The sequence below is a fragment of the Macrotis lagotis genome, chromosome X (assembly GCF_037893015.1).
Source record: "Macrotis lagotis isolate mMagLag1 chromosome X, bilby.v1.9.chrom.fasta, whole genome shotgun sequence".
NCBI classification, from domain to species: Eukaryota; Metazoa; Chordata; class Mammalia; order Peramelemorphia; family Peramelidae; genus Macrotis; species Macrotis lagotis.
Window position 1 is genome coordinate 407,148,025 of NC_133666.1, and position 13,134 is coordinate 407,161,158.

The following is a 13,134-nucleotide window of genomic DNA, read 5'->3' on the forward strand; positions in this document are numbered from 1 at the left end:
TTAAGGTATTAAAGACAATATAGAGAGTGACTAGGCATTTTTAAACTGATAAATGAGATACAGACTAGACTGTAAGATGAGGGTACAGATTCAGATCACCTTGTAAGTCTGTCACTGACTCATGGATCAGTAAAGTTAACTAATATCAAAAGACTAAGTTAAAAGCATGAAATGATGTATAAATTTACTTCTGGATAGAAGAGTCTTTTTATAATGAACAAACCCTAGGGAATTGTTTTAAATAGTGACATTATTTAATATTTTAATAAATTCAACAAAAAGTGTTCTGTAGTATATAAAACATTGTTAGGCATTGAGAATGATAGATAAATAAGGCATAATAGATTGCCTAGAGGAGTTTTTGCCTAGTAAATTATGTGAAAAAAAGGAATACTCTAATTTTCCAAAGATGTATGTTCTAGACTAAAGAAATACAGACTGGACCATGATAGACTTTATGAAAGTCTTAGTTTAGAAGGTTCAATGAATGATCAATTAACAAGGATTATATAAAGAAATTGGACCTACAACTGCCCTCCACAGCCATGCTTACTGATCCTGTAAGTCACCAATTCAAAATTTCCTTTAGCCCCTAAAGTTTTTCTTTTCTCTCTTCTTTTTAAATATTAATTTTTAAATCTGAAATTAAGTACTGTTACAAATGAGCATTTCTATATTCATAACAGAAAACCAAAAAAATGGCACATGAAACATGGGTCTACATTTCATACCCCTAGCTTTCTTGGAAAACATAATATATTCTACACATTACTTTCTGCCTATAAAATAAAATTTATTTTCAAATGAAAATCCACTTTATTTCTCTCCTTCTCCCCCTGACACATTGAGAAAACAAGAAAAACAAAACCATCTTTTACAAACATGTATAATCAAAAGAAGTAAATTCCTGAATTGTCCATGTTGTATGTGTGTATATATATCTCTTTCTATATATATTTTAATTGTACATATGCACATACATATGCCCCACCTTATTCTGAACTATGAATCCATCATCTTTATTAGAGTAACATGGAGGTGAGTAACATGTTTCATCATGAATCCTCTAGGTCTTTCAAAGTTGTCTTTACAATATAATTATTGTCACATAACACTTTCACAACTGTTCAGCCTATTGGGACTTCCTTCTGAACTGTTCTTTTTCATTAAAATGTTGTTTCAGTGAATTTTTCTTGGTATCACTATTGCAAAGCCTTTCCTGACCTTAAAACCCTCATAATACATATGAATAGTCAGGTAAAACAAACCCACACACAGTGCCCCCCACCCAGGAAATATGATGGAATTTTCTGTGGAGTAAGTGGGAGTAAAGGTTCTGATGGAAGGAAAGACCCCTTTCTTTGCTGGATGGATCCCGTAGAAGTTTCTGTCATATCAATTACAATTTGTGAAAGTAATCTGTGGATTCCATCAGAAAAAGGACTATCTCTTTCTACTGAAGGAATATGTTCCTTAAATTCTATGTTGCAACTTAGGATACATATTTCAGTTTGATTTATTAATGCCTTAAAATCACAGTCATTTTCTGATGTTTTTTTTTTCTTCTCCTTCCCTGCTAATTCCTCACAAAGCCCTTTTTTTAAGCAAAGAAAAACAGTTAAGTAATACTAATATAGGGACTCTTAGCATTTAAATATATTTTCTCATAAAATGTCAAAAGTGGTGGATAGTCTCTAAAGTATTATCACTGAAGTTCAACTGCACTGCAGGTTAAATAAACTTTGATGTGTCAGTCTAGGAATTTGACCATCCTTTGTAACATTATTTCTCTGCAAGATAAACTCCCAACATCTAAGCAACACACTTGTAACCTACTGAGAAATTGATATTACCTCCAGACTTTGAATTGCCCTTTTAGACTATGCTAGTGATTAGCTGTGTGACCTTGTGTATAACAAACTTATCTTCTCTATGCCATGTATTCCCCAGCTGTAAAATGGGAATATGTGTTCCTCATCTACTTTCTAAGAATATTCTTTCCATAAATCTTGACCATATTATATATATATATATATATATATATATATATATATATATATATATAAAGTACTTTGAGCTCTTTATGTGAAAAAAGTTATGTAAGTTGAAGATATTATATTACCTGAAGCCCCAGGGATTGTACTAGCTTAGTCCTTTTTATGTATGATAAAAGATAATAGAGATTTATGTTACTTTCTTTGTAAAGAACATTGGAAAATATCTCAAAAAACAAAGAACTTTTGTGTAAGGTTAAAAAGTGATATTACATTTATCTTTCTCAGATAGAAACTAAAGTCAAAGACAAAATACTTTTTTTTTTCACTTTTGCAAAGCAGTGGGGTTAAGTGACTTGCCCAAGGTCACACAGCTAGGTAATATAAAGTGTCTGATGCCATATTTGAACTCCGGTACTCCTGACTCCATGGCTGCCACCTAGCTGCCCCAGAAAATATTTATTAAGAGCTTAATATGTACCAGGTACTATGTTGTGTTCAGGAGGTAAAAATATAAGCAAAGAAGACAGTTCCCTACCCTTATGAATTTTATATTCTATTGAGGGATAAGGAGTGCAAGAATAGTGTATGTATCTAGACTATGCATGAGCAAGTACCAGTGGGGATCATGACCAAGTACTCTCTATTTAGAAGAAAGGGCTGCAGATGAGAAGAAACTCTATATGGAGAAAGTGGAAAAAAGGAAGAGAATAAAGAGTGGAGCCAGAAGTGAAATGACTGTGGCCTAGCATTTATTATTTGTAGGAGAAATATTTTGTTTTGTTTTGATTTTATTAATTTGTTTATATGTTCATTTATTTATTTATTCATCCATTCATTTTATACATGCCATTTTGTTTTGGGTTTTGGGAAGCAATGGGGTTAAAGTGACTTTCCCAGGATCACACAGCTAGTAACTATCAAATGTTTGAGACTGTATTTGAACTCAGATCCTCCTGACTCCAGGGCCAGTGCTCTATCCACTGCCACCTAGCTCCCTATATACCATTTCTTTTTTTTTATTATACCATTTCTTTTTAAAAACATTTTTTATTAACGTCTTCTATTTTTACTTCCTCATAGTTTTCCCCCAGTATATTTCCTTCCTTCTCTTTTCATACATTCATCTCACATAATAAAGACCTTTTAAGGACAAAAAGAAAATTAAAAGGAAAAAAATAAGCATAACTGAACCTTACATTGAAAAGTTTTAAAATTTGTACAATGTGGCACACTACCTCCATGAAGGATTTCATTTATTTGACTGTTTGCATCGTTTGAGTTTATAAGCTCTAGAAGACAAAACTACTTTTCAGGGCTAACATTTCTGTCACATTTATGATGGGGATAAAAACTTGACCCTACAAATGGAGTTGAATTATATTAAATTAATTAATTAGTCTTTTACTTTAGATTAATATAACACTTGAAAAACAGTAGTTTCCACAAGGATGATTAAAACAAAGATTAGAGATGCTTGTGCTTCTCTTCACATTTTTCAGATTTTCCTTCTTATCTTAGAGAAAGTATCTTGTAGTTTCAGTTGTGTGCAGTCTACATTTTCTTCTTATTCCTCAGGCTTTGTTCCTATATACAGAAAGAAAAGCAGTTACTCCTGACACATAACAACTTTAGTTTTCAGTCAGAATTTAAATTTTGTTTATGTGGGCTTAACCATCAAGTTCAGAATTCCATTGGTTTTGTTTTGTTTTTTAAAGATGTCAGACTTGCTGTTAAAATTTAGTGTTAAATTAACTTTTTTTTTTTTTTTTTTTTAGTTTTTGCAAGGCAATGGGGTTAAGTGGCTTACCCAAGGCCACACAGCCAAGTAGTTATTAAGTGTCTGAGGCCAGGTTTGAACTCAGGTACTCCTGACTCCAGGGCTGGTGCTCTATCCACTGCATCACCTAGCCACCCCTAAATTAACAAATCTTAATGGAATTAATTTTATTTCTTTAGTCTTGACAATTTTTAATGTAGAATAATGAAGAAATTCTATTTTGATTTAGTTGTCACAGACTTACCTAAATTAGATGATAAGGAAAGCAGGATAGGTTTTTTAAAGAGATCAGTGATGTCACATATGAAGAAGGAATTTTGTCACTTTTAGAGACATGTTGAGGAAGTGACATGTGTTATTTTGAAAGGAATATTCTAATGGAAACATTAATATTTAGAAAAGTCATTTAGTTTCGTCTCCAGGATCATTTTCATTCTATCTTTACATAGTAATTTATAGCACAATTACAAATTATTCTATCAATATATTTAAGGGAGATTTCCATCCATCCATAGATTCTCTCTCTCACACACACACACACACACACACACACACACACACACAAATTTGTTGTTGTTTGGACTTATGAGTGTAGGTGAGGAAACCCTTTCTAGTTGCACAAATAAGCAAATAATAAACTTCAGTAGCTCCTTATTACTTGCAGGAACAAATATAAATGCCTTTGTGCATTTAGAGCCCTTTACAAATGGATTCCTTCCAGTTTTTCCAGTCTAATTACACTTCACTCCCATCATCAGTATATTCTTTGATCTAGAGCCATTGGTGTATTATTCTTCTCATGACACTCTCAGACTCAATGACTTTGTATTAGTTCTCCTCCATATCTATTTTCCTTCTCCAACTCTGCCTCCTGAATTCCTTGCTTTTTTTCAAGACTCATTTCAAATTATACCCTCTATAGAAGACCTTTTTAAAAAAAAAACCCTAGTCCTTTTGTTATGTTTAGCTTTGGCAGTGATGCCTACATTAGATTATCAATAGCAGAAGCTGATTATTCTACCATCTTTCCATCCTCCAACTGGTTTGATTTTTTTTAAACCAATGATTTTAGCTGGTAATACCTGTTCATCTTCTTGTGATGAATTTTTTTTAAGGATCTCTGTGGATTATTGCATATTTATGGAACTTAGAATTTAGAGGGACTTGGGAAGATTACCTAGGTCAACCATTCCATTTTACTGACAAGAAAATTGAGACTCAGAGTTTGAATGATTTACCTGGTTTACCAAGATCCTCTGATGTAAAATTCAGCTTTGTTAATGTATAGACAGTAGGAAAGGAATTTAATATTGAAATAAAAAATGGTAGATGTCATTTAGTATAAGGTTTCAATTTAGCTGGTTTTGTATAATGGATCTCTTTGACAGTTCGGTGAACCTTTATGGACTTACCCCTTAGAATATTTTCAAATGCATAAAATAAAATACTTAGGTTTACAAAGGAAACAAATAACATTGAAATATAATTATCAAAATATTTTAATAAATAAACTAACGTTTCCCCAGTCTGAAAAGAGTCTGGGGGACATGGAATCAGTCAGACTCAGAATTCAGATTAGAGAAGCTTTTCAAAGCTCTTCAGTATGGCCACTTTATTTGGTCTCTCACTATCTCTCCAAACTTAAAGTGTTTACTTGCCTCTCTTTTCATTACCATTTCATTGTATATCAACTCTTAGAATCTTCCCTTTGAAGAGACAAAGACATGGTTGTGACCTGTTTTAAATCAGATTGATATTAGTAAAACTCCACCAGCCTTAATAACTCACACTGGTAAAAGACTAAGATAGAGAAAAATTTATATTCTGTTTTGTCTATTTTGTTTTTCTATCACAAATAAAATTGAAATTCATTTAAAATAGCATCACTTCTCCTAAGGAAACCTCCCTATTTGTTTTTATCATTGTAACTACATGGAATGAAAATTAGTGAACAGTAAAATTGTTAACATTTTTCTATATTAACTCATTCCTGCTGTGTACACTCATCTTCATTTTTAAGCAACTGTGTTTTCTAATAAGGACTCACATAATCAGTAAAGGTGTTGTTCTAGCAGTTTTAAGTATAACATCTCTGTAGATGATTCCCAGATTAATTAATCTGGTCTTTGTTGCTTTCCTAGTTATATAGTCTTACATGATCAGTTAACTGCCTATTGAATATTTTGAACTGTATATTCTGTAGCCATTTCAGTTTTAGATTGTTCTGACCAAATTCATTACCTTTACCCACCAAAACCATGTCTTGTCTAAATTTTTAATAAGGACCAACCCATTGACCTAGCCTCTAGCCCCCAGGATTACAACATTTTTTGTCCACCTGAACATTTCCAGTTTATTAAATATTATTCTTTCTACCTCCACTCCTTCAATCAGATACTTAAACTTATGTAGATATTTTGATAACTATACATAGGATTCAGTGTTTTACCATGAAACTTTTAATTATGGCAACTTGCCTATTTCAATAAATTAAAATTTTTAATGATACTTAAAGACAACAGCAGCATCATTATCATTTCTCAGTAACTCCCAAACACTACACTGTCTGTGTTTGACAATTTGTTTCATTTTTTTTTTGATGATCACTTGACTTGGGGGGGAAGGGGAAGGGGAAGCATCTAGCATCTTTATCTTCTTCCACCAGAAATCTTGCCTATCTCCTCACCTTCCTCTTTTCATAGTACTTCGCTTTTATCCAATTGTGTGTGATTTTTTTTTACTTTGCTTATTTGTCTATATGTCACTATCCTTTTGCCAGATTGAGTTTCATGAGAACATTTTATTTTAAACACTGTCTTTTGCACAGGGCCTAGAACTTCTCTACCAATAATTGACTTATAAATGCCTGTTGAACTAAATGAAATGAGATCTCCAGACTTCAAAAGTGTTTGGAACTTTTTTTCTGATATTAGCTGGATCATCAGTGATTTATTATTTATTTTTATTTTTCTAGATGTAAAAATACTGTAGTTTGTACTTTGTGGGGAGAGGAGCAGGGAGGCAATCAGGGTTAAGTGACTTGTTTCAGCACACAACTAATTATGTTTTTGAGGTTGAATTAGAACATAGGCTCTGACTTCATGGCACATTCTCTGTCCACTGCATCACCTAGCCTTAGCTATAGATAGTAATTTAACATGGCATCAAATTAGCACCAAATTCTCTTAGTAATGATTTCATTTGAAAAGACTAGGCACTGAAATTCTTTGCCTTTCTTAGCCATGAAGAAATGGTTTTTGTATAGTTCTCTTTTAAAATTAATCAGGTTAGCTTCTCTAATATAGTTTGATCTTTTCAACATATGTACTTCTTCCGTTGATGAGGATCATTATCCAACAATACCTTCCAATCCTTTCATCTTTTTATGCATATTCTTTTAAATCAGCCATAGAGACTGAGATAATGGATTGTAGTTGTCTTTCTGGACTCTAGTACTAATTTTTGTTACCTTTGGTAAGTGACTCTGAGTACTTTTAAAAAAAATTTGCATTGATATCTTTTATTTTCACATTGCACAAAATTTTCCCAACATCCTTCTTTTTGCTCTGAAAGAGAAATCCTAAACAACAAAGAATTTTAAAGAGAGGGAGGGAGGGAGAGAGCAAGAGAGCGAGAGAGCGAGAGAGCGAGAGAGAGAGAGAGAGAGAGAGAGAGAGAGAAAGTAAACCAAACTGAAAAAAAATCAGAAAATATATGCATTATTCCACACTTGAGCACCTCCTTACACTTCTTCCTGTTGGCCATGCTTGTTCCATGGAATTTTTCGACATTTACTTTTCCCATTTGATTTTGTCCATTTACCTTGCAGTAGCCATTGTCTCTGTGTAAGTAGTTTCTTTTTAAATTTTGAGTTCCAAATTTTTTCCTCCCTCCCTAAGATCAGTAAGCAATTTGATAATAAATTGTATATATTATTACGTAAAACATTTCATATTAGTCATGTTTTGAAAGAAGAAATAGACAAAATGAAAAAAATTAAGTGAAAAATGATGTGCTTCAATCTGCATTCAGACTACATTAGTTCTTTTTATGTCTATGAATGGCCTTTTTCATCATGAGTTCTTTATTGGTTCATTGTATTGCTGAGAATAGCAAAGTCATTCATAATTGATCATCATACAATATTACTTTTACTGTGACCTGGGTATTCCTGGTATTACTAATTTCATTTTGCACAGATTCATGTAAGTTTTTCTAAGCTTTTCTGAAATCAGTGGGCTCATCATTCCTTATAGGACAGTAGTATTCCATTACTATCACATACTACATTTTGTTTAGCCATTTCCTAGTGGATGAATATCCTCTCAATGTCCAATTTTTTGCCACCACAAGCAAGAGCCTATTATAAAGATTTTTGTAAAATAGGTCCTTTATCCCTTCTTCCCCCCTTCCCCCCCCCCATTTCTTTGATATTGCTGGATTAAAGGATATCCAGGGTTTGATTGCCCTTTGGCCATAGTTCAAGTTGCTCCCTAGAATGATTGAATCAATTCATAGTTCCATTAGCAGTACATTAGTGTCCCAATTTATCATTTTCCAATCTGACAAGTATGAGATGGTACCTCAGAGTTGTTTTAATTTGCATTTTTCCAATCAATAGTGATTTAGAACATTTTTTCATGTGACTTAATAGTTTTGATTTCTTCATCTGAAAAACGACCTAATCATATTCTTTGACCATTTATCAATTGGGGAATGATTTGTATTCTTACAAATTTGACTCAATTCTCTATTTAAAAAATGAGGCCTTTACCACAAACACTTGCTATAAAAATTTTTTCCCAGCTTTCTATTTACTTCTTTTTTGTTTGTTTTTTTAGGTTTTTTGCAAGGCAGATGGGGTTAAGTGGCTTGCCCAAGGCCACACAGCTAGGTAATTATTAAGTGTCTGAGACTAGATTTGAACCCAGGTACTACTGACTCCAAGGCCAGTGCTTTATCCACTACGCCACCTAGCCGCCCCTTTATTTACTTCTAATCTTGAGTTGCATTAGTTTTGTTTGTTCAAAATTTTTTGCTTTAGTAAAATCAAAATTATCCATTTTGTATTTCTTAATCTTCTTTATCTCTTATTTGGTCATTAAGTCTTCCCTTCTCTGTAGATTTGACAAATTATTCCTTGCTCTAAGTTATTTATGGCATCATAAATGTCTAAACCATGTACCTTAGCTTAGCAGTTTGGATTTATCTTAATATATAAATGCAGGATTTTGGTTTATATCTAATTTCTGCCTTATTATTTTCCAGCTTTCCCAGCATCTTTGACAAATATGAGAATTATCAAATACTAAATCGCTGTAATCATTTATTGCAATGTCCTGTGTCCCTAATCTTTTCCACTGATTCACCACTATTTCTTAGTCAGTACCTGATGGTTTTGATGATTACTGCTTTTTAATACAGTTTGAGAGAAGCTAACTTACTTCACATTTTTCTTCATAAAGCCCCTTGATATCCTTTAATTTTTGTTTTTTTAGATGAATTTTGTTATTTTTCTAACTCTAAAAATAATTTCTGGTAGTTTGCTATACCACTTAATAAGTAAATTAATTTAGGTAGAATTCATATTTTCATTTTAATGACTTGGCCTTCCCGTGAGCAAGTGATATTTTTTCTCTTTGCTTGGATCTGACTATATGGAAAGTTTTTTGTAATTGTATTCATATAGTTTCTGAACTTGTCTTGGCAGGCAGAGTCTCAAATGCTTTATATTGTTTATAGTTATTTTAATTAGAATTACTCTTTCTAACTCTTGCTACTGGACTTTTGTTGGTAATATATAGAAGTGTTGATGACTTAACTGGGTTTATTTTATATCCTGTAATTCTGCTAAAGTTTTAACATTCATTTTTAAAAATTTTGTGCTTTATCTCCTTGTTTCTATATCTGCTGCAGCCCTTAAAAAGGCACGCAACATGAAATCATGCAAAACATATATCTATTTCAGTCATATTGCAAAAGAGAACACAACAAAAACCCCCAAGAAAAATAAAGTAAAAAAATTATGATTCAGCCTCAGAGTTTATTAGTTCTGTCTCTGGACGTGGTTTATATAAGGATTTTTTTTTTTTTTAGATTTTTGCAAGGCAAATGGGGTTAAGTGGCAGGCCACACAGCTAGGTAATTAATTAAGTGTCTGAGGCCAGATTTGAACCTAGGTACCCCTGACTCCAGGGCTGGTGCTCTATCTACTGTGCCACCTAGCCGCCCCATAAGCATTTCTTAAATAAGCATCTTCAAATTGGTGAACTTCTTTAGCAGATATATGTGTGTGTGTGTGTGTGTGTGTGTGTGTATACACACACACACACACCCACATATATATATGAAGAGAGAGAGAGCGTGAATATAGGAAAGAGATTTTCCTAGCCTTCAAATTTTCCAATAGCAATACTCTTATTATGAATTTTTAAAATTTGATCTAGTGTTCAGAGAATAAATAATGCAGAGATAACCTTTATTCAAACTTGTTTATTATAACTTGTAAAATTCTTTTCATAAAAATAAGCATAAATTAAAATGTATATTCTCATTTATTAGATGAAATTAATTCTAGGGAAAACTCTACAAGTATAGCATTCATTTGACCTACATCATGCTACTTCTTTGAATTCTTGGTTAGCTTAAAAATTCACCTCCTGTGTCATCTTATAACTGAACCCTTCATGATTCCCTGAGCATCATTATACTCCTTCCACAAAATACCTTGATTTCATTTAGTATCTGTTGTATATGTATGTGTATGCACACTCACATGAGATAAGTCTTCTGTATTAGACTCTAGACTCCTTGAGGAAATAATTCATTTGGGAGATCAATAGGTAGTGCAGTAGATAGGGTACTGGGCTTGGAGTAAAGAAGACCTGAGTTTAGATTTGACCTCAGACACTTTTTATAACTGTGCAACCCCAGCAAGTCATCTCGGTCTGTACTTTGGTTTCCTCAGCTGTAAGATGGGGGTAATAATAGTACCTACCTCCCAGGGTGATTGTGAGGATTAAACAATGTCTTTAGCATGGTGTTTGGCAGATACCAAATGCTATATAGATGGTAGATGATGAGAATGATGATATAGAGGCAAAAACACATACTGTAGCATATTTTAATATTTGTTAATGAATTGATTCAAGTTCCTTATTTATAGAAACTTGGACCACTCTTTTGACTTAAAAGTTCATTGTGCATCTATTAAATGGGATTAATAATAATACTGTGTAACCCCAAAAGCTGTTTTGAGAAAAGTGTTTTGTACACCATAATACTATATGAGTATGCTCTTTTAATTGCTATTATTACCTATATTCTTAATGCTTTTAAAAATTAAATGACTTCATCTATTGAAATTAATCACCTTATCCTCAGTCTTAAAATTTGATAGTTCTGGAAAGGATTTATGATCTCCTAAGTGTGTACATGAATGTAGTGTTGGTGATCGTACCCTAAACTATGCCTGTTTATTCTTTAGGAGTCTTTTGAATGGTCTCCTTAAATTTGCCTCAGTGGTCCTGCCTAATTGGCTAGAATCCTTTCTTAAGATCTCTGGAGGTTCCTTTGCTTTTATTACATGACCAGCAGTGCCATAAAAATCTATCCAAGTTCTGATATTTTTGTCTTATTTTGTTTCAAAACTAGTAAAGTGATTCTTTAAAATTGATGTTTTTTAAAAAAAATTATTTTAGGGGTGGCTAGGTGGTACAATGGATAGAGCACTGGCCAGTCAGGAGTACCTGAGTTCAAATCTGGCCTCAGACACCTAGCTGTGTGGCCTTGGGCAAGCCACTTAACCCCATTGCCTTGCAAAAACTAATAAAAAAATTATTTTATTCAACTACACAGCTGTAGAAAGAAAGAGGAGAAATTTCGGAGTTCTAGAGAATTCTTAACTACTAACTAATGCCTTGTACTTCAGTTTTCAGAATTGAAAAATATATAATATATTGAACTTTTTTTTAGCTTGCAGTTTAACTGAAGTATATATTGGGAATTTTAGGTCTGGAGTATAGAAGCGAGGAGGTTTGCTCTTAACATTTATGTGACCCCTTCCTCATTTAGTAGAGAAGGGATGTAAAATATATTTATTTTAATAGAAATTCCTGTTAGAAATTTTTATATTGTTGAAAAGTTAAATTTTTTCAACATCAAAGATCATTGTGAGTAGAGCAGGTTTACATGTAACTTGACAGACTCATTTTACAAGTCCTGCCAGGGTTTTAGTATGCATAGTTAATTCTATTTGTATTCTCATATGTCACCCATTGCTTTGGAATAGCAGTTTCCCCCTTAGGGATAGCTGTCTTATACTGTGCTATGCTCTTTTAAATTGCATGAAATGATCATTTGAATTTTGCACATGTATCTAATCTACCAGCCCTGTTTCCTAAGTATTAGCATATATATGTCATGGCAACCTTAAATGTTTCCAGGTGTGACCAAACACATAGACATAAAATTGCTCTTAGATCATCATGGCCCAAAGGGATCACTACAGAATTTCAGATTTGGCATCAGTAATTGAAAAAAAAGATATTTACATTAATCCTGCTTTGTACACATTCTCTCTTTGAGAACTTTAAAAAATATATTAAATGTAGCTTTAAATTCTGATTCAGCAATCTGACAGTTTCTGATTGTTTTGGAACTTTTTTTTGAGATTGTTTTCTCCCTTCTCCATTTTGTGTCAGATTAATCCTGAAGTAAAAGTGATCCTGTAGTTGTTCCTGGTTACTTAGAGAAGGGGTCATTTAGCAAACCCTGTGCTTAAAATTTCTTATTGTTGTAAAGTGGTTGGTCTTTTGAACTTCCTTTGAAACTTCAGCAATGGCAGAGACTTTCTATTGCTAGTACCAGGATCCTTTCTTAAGATCTCTGGAGGTTGCTTTTCTTTTATTATATAACTTGAAAGGAAATTGATATGAATGGAAAGTCAGAACCAGCAACCTGAATTCCCATTGTCTATTAACCAAAGTCCTGAAAGTAGAAGGAAGTGTGGCAATAAGAGTAGAAATCTTAAGTTGATAAGTTCATGAAGGAGGGAACTTTTGATTCTCCCACAGGTCATAATCTTTTCAAGTCTTTTATGATGCATGGTCATGAATTTATATTTTCTTATAGAATAATTATTACCCTGTAATAAAAGAATCCCTAAAATCTCTGGAAATCTCCTACAGCATTCTTAACTATTATTTGACATTTTAATATTTGCTGTGACAGTTTAAATAAGGGATGTGTGTCTGTATGTGTTATCACTTTAGAATGTATATGTTCACATAGTGATTCTGAATTGCACCAGATTTTACTTTAAAATCCACAAATATCTAAGTAAAGATTTAGAATTATTTT

General features: G+C 32.7%; 1 protein-coding gene and 1 long non-coding RNA gene across 11 annotated transcripts in view; one reads left to right on the plus strand and one right to left on the minus strand.

Moving 5' to 3' along the window:
- Positions 1-13,134, plus strand: part of NCOA2 (nuclear receptor coactivator 2) — a 361,814-nt gene that overhangs the window by 114,061 nt on the left and 234,619 nt on the right. The window lies entirely within an intron of this gene.
- On the minus strand, positions 3,234-4,899 carry LOC141503475 (uncharacterized). Its single transcript, XR_012472856.1, has 3 exons — positions 4,857-4,899; positions 4,019-4,148; positions 3,234-3,581 (listed from the first exon to the last, which is right to left on the minus strand). It is a non-coding gene; the product is annotated as an uncharacterized LOC141503475 (long non-coding RNA).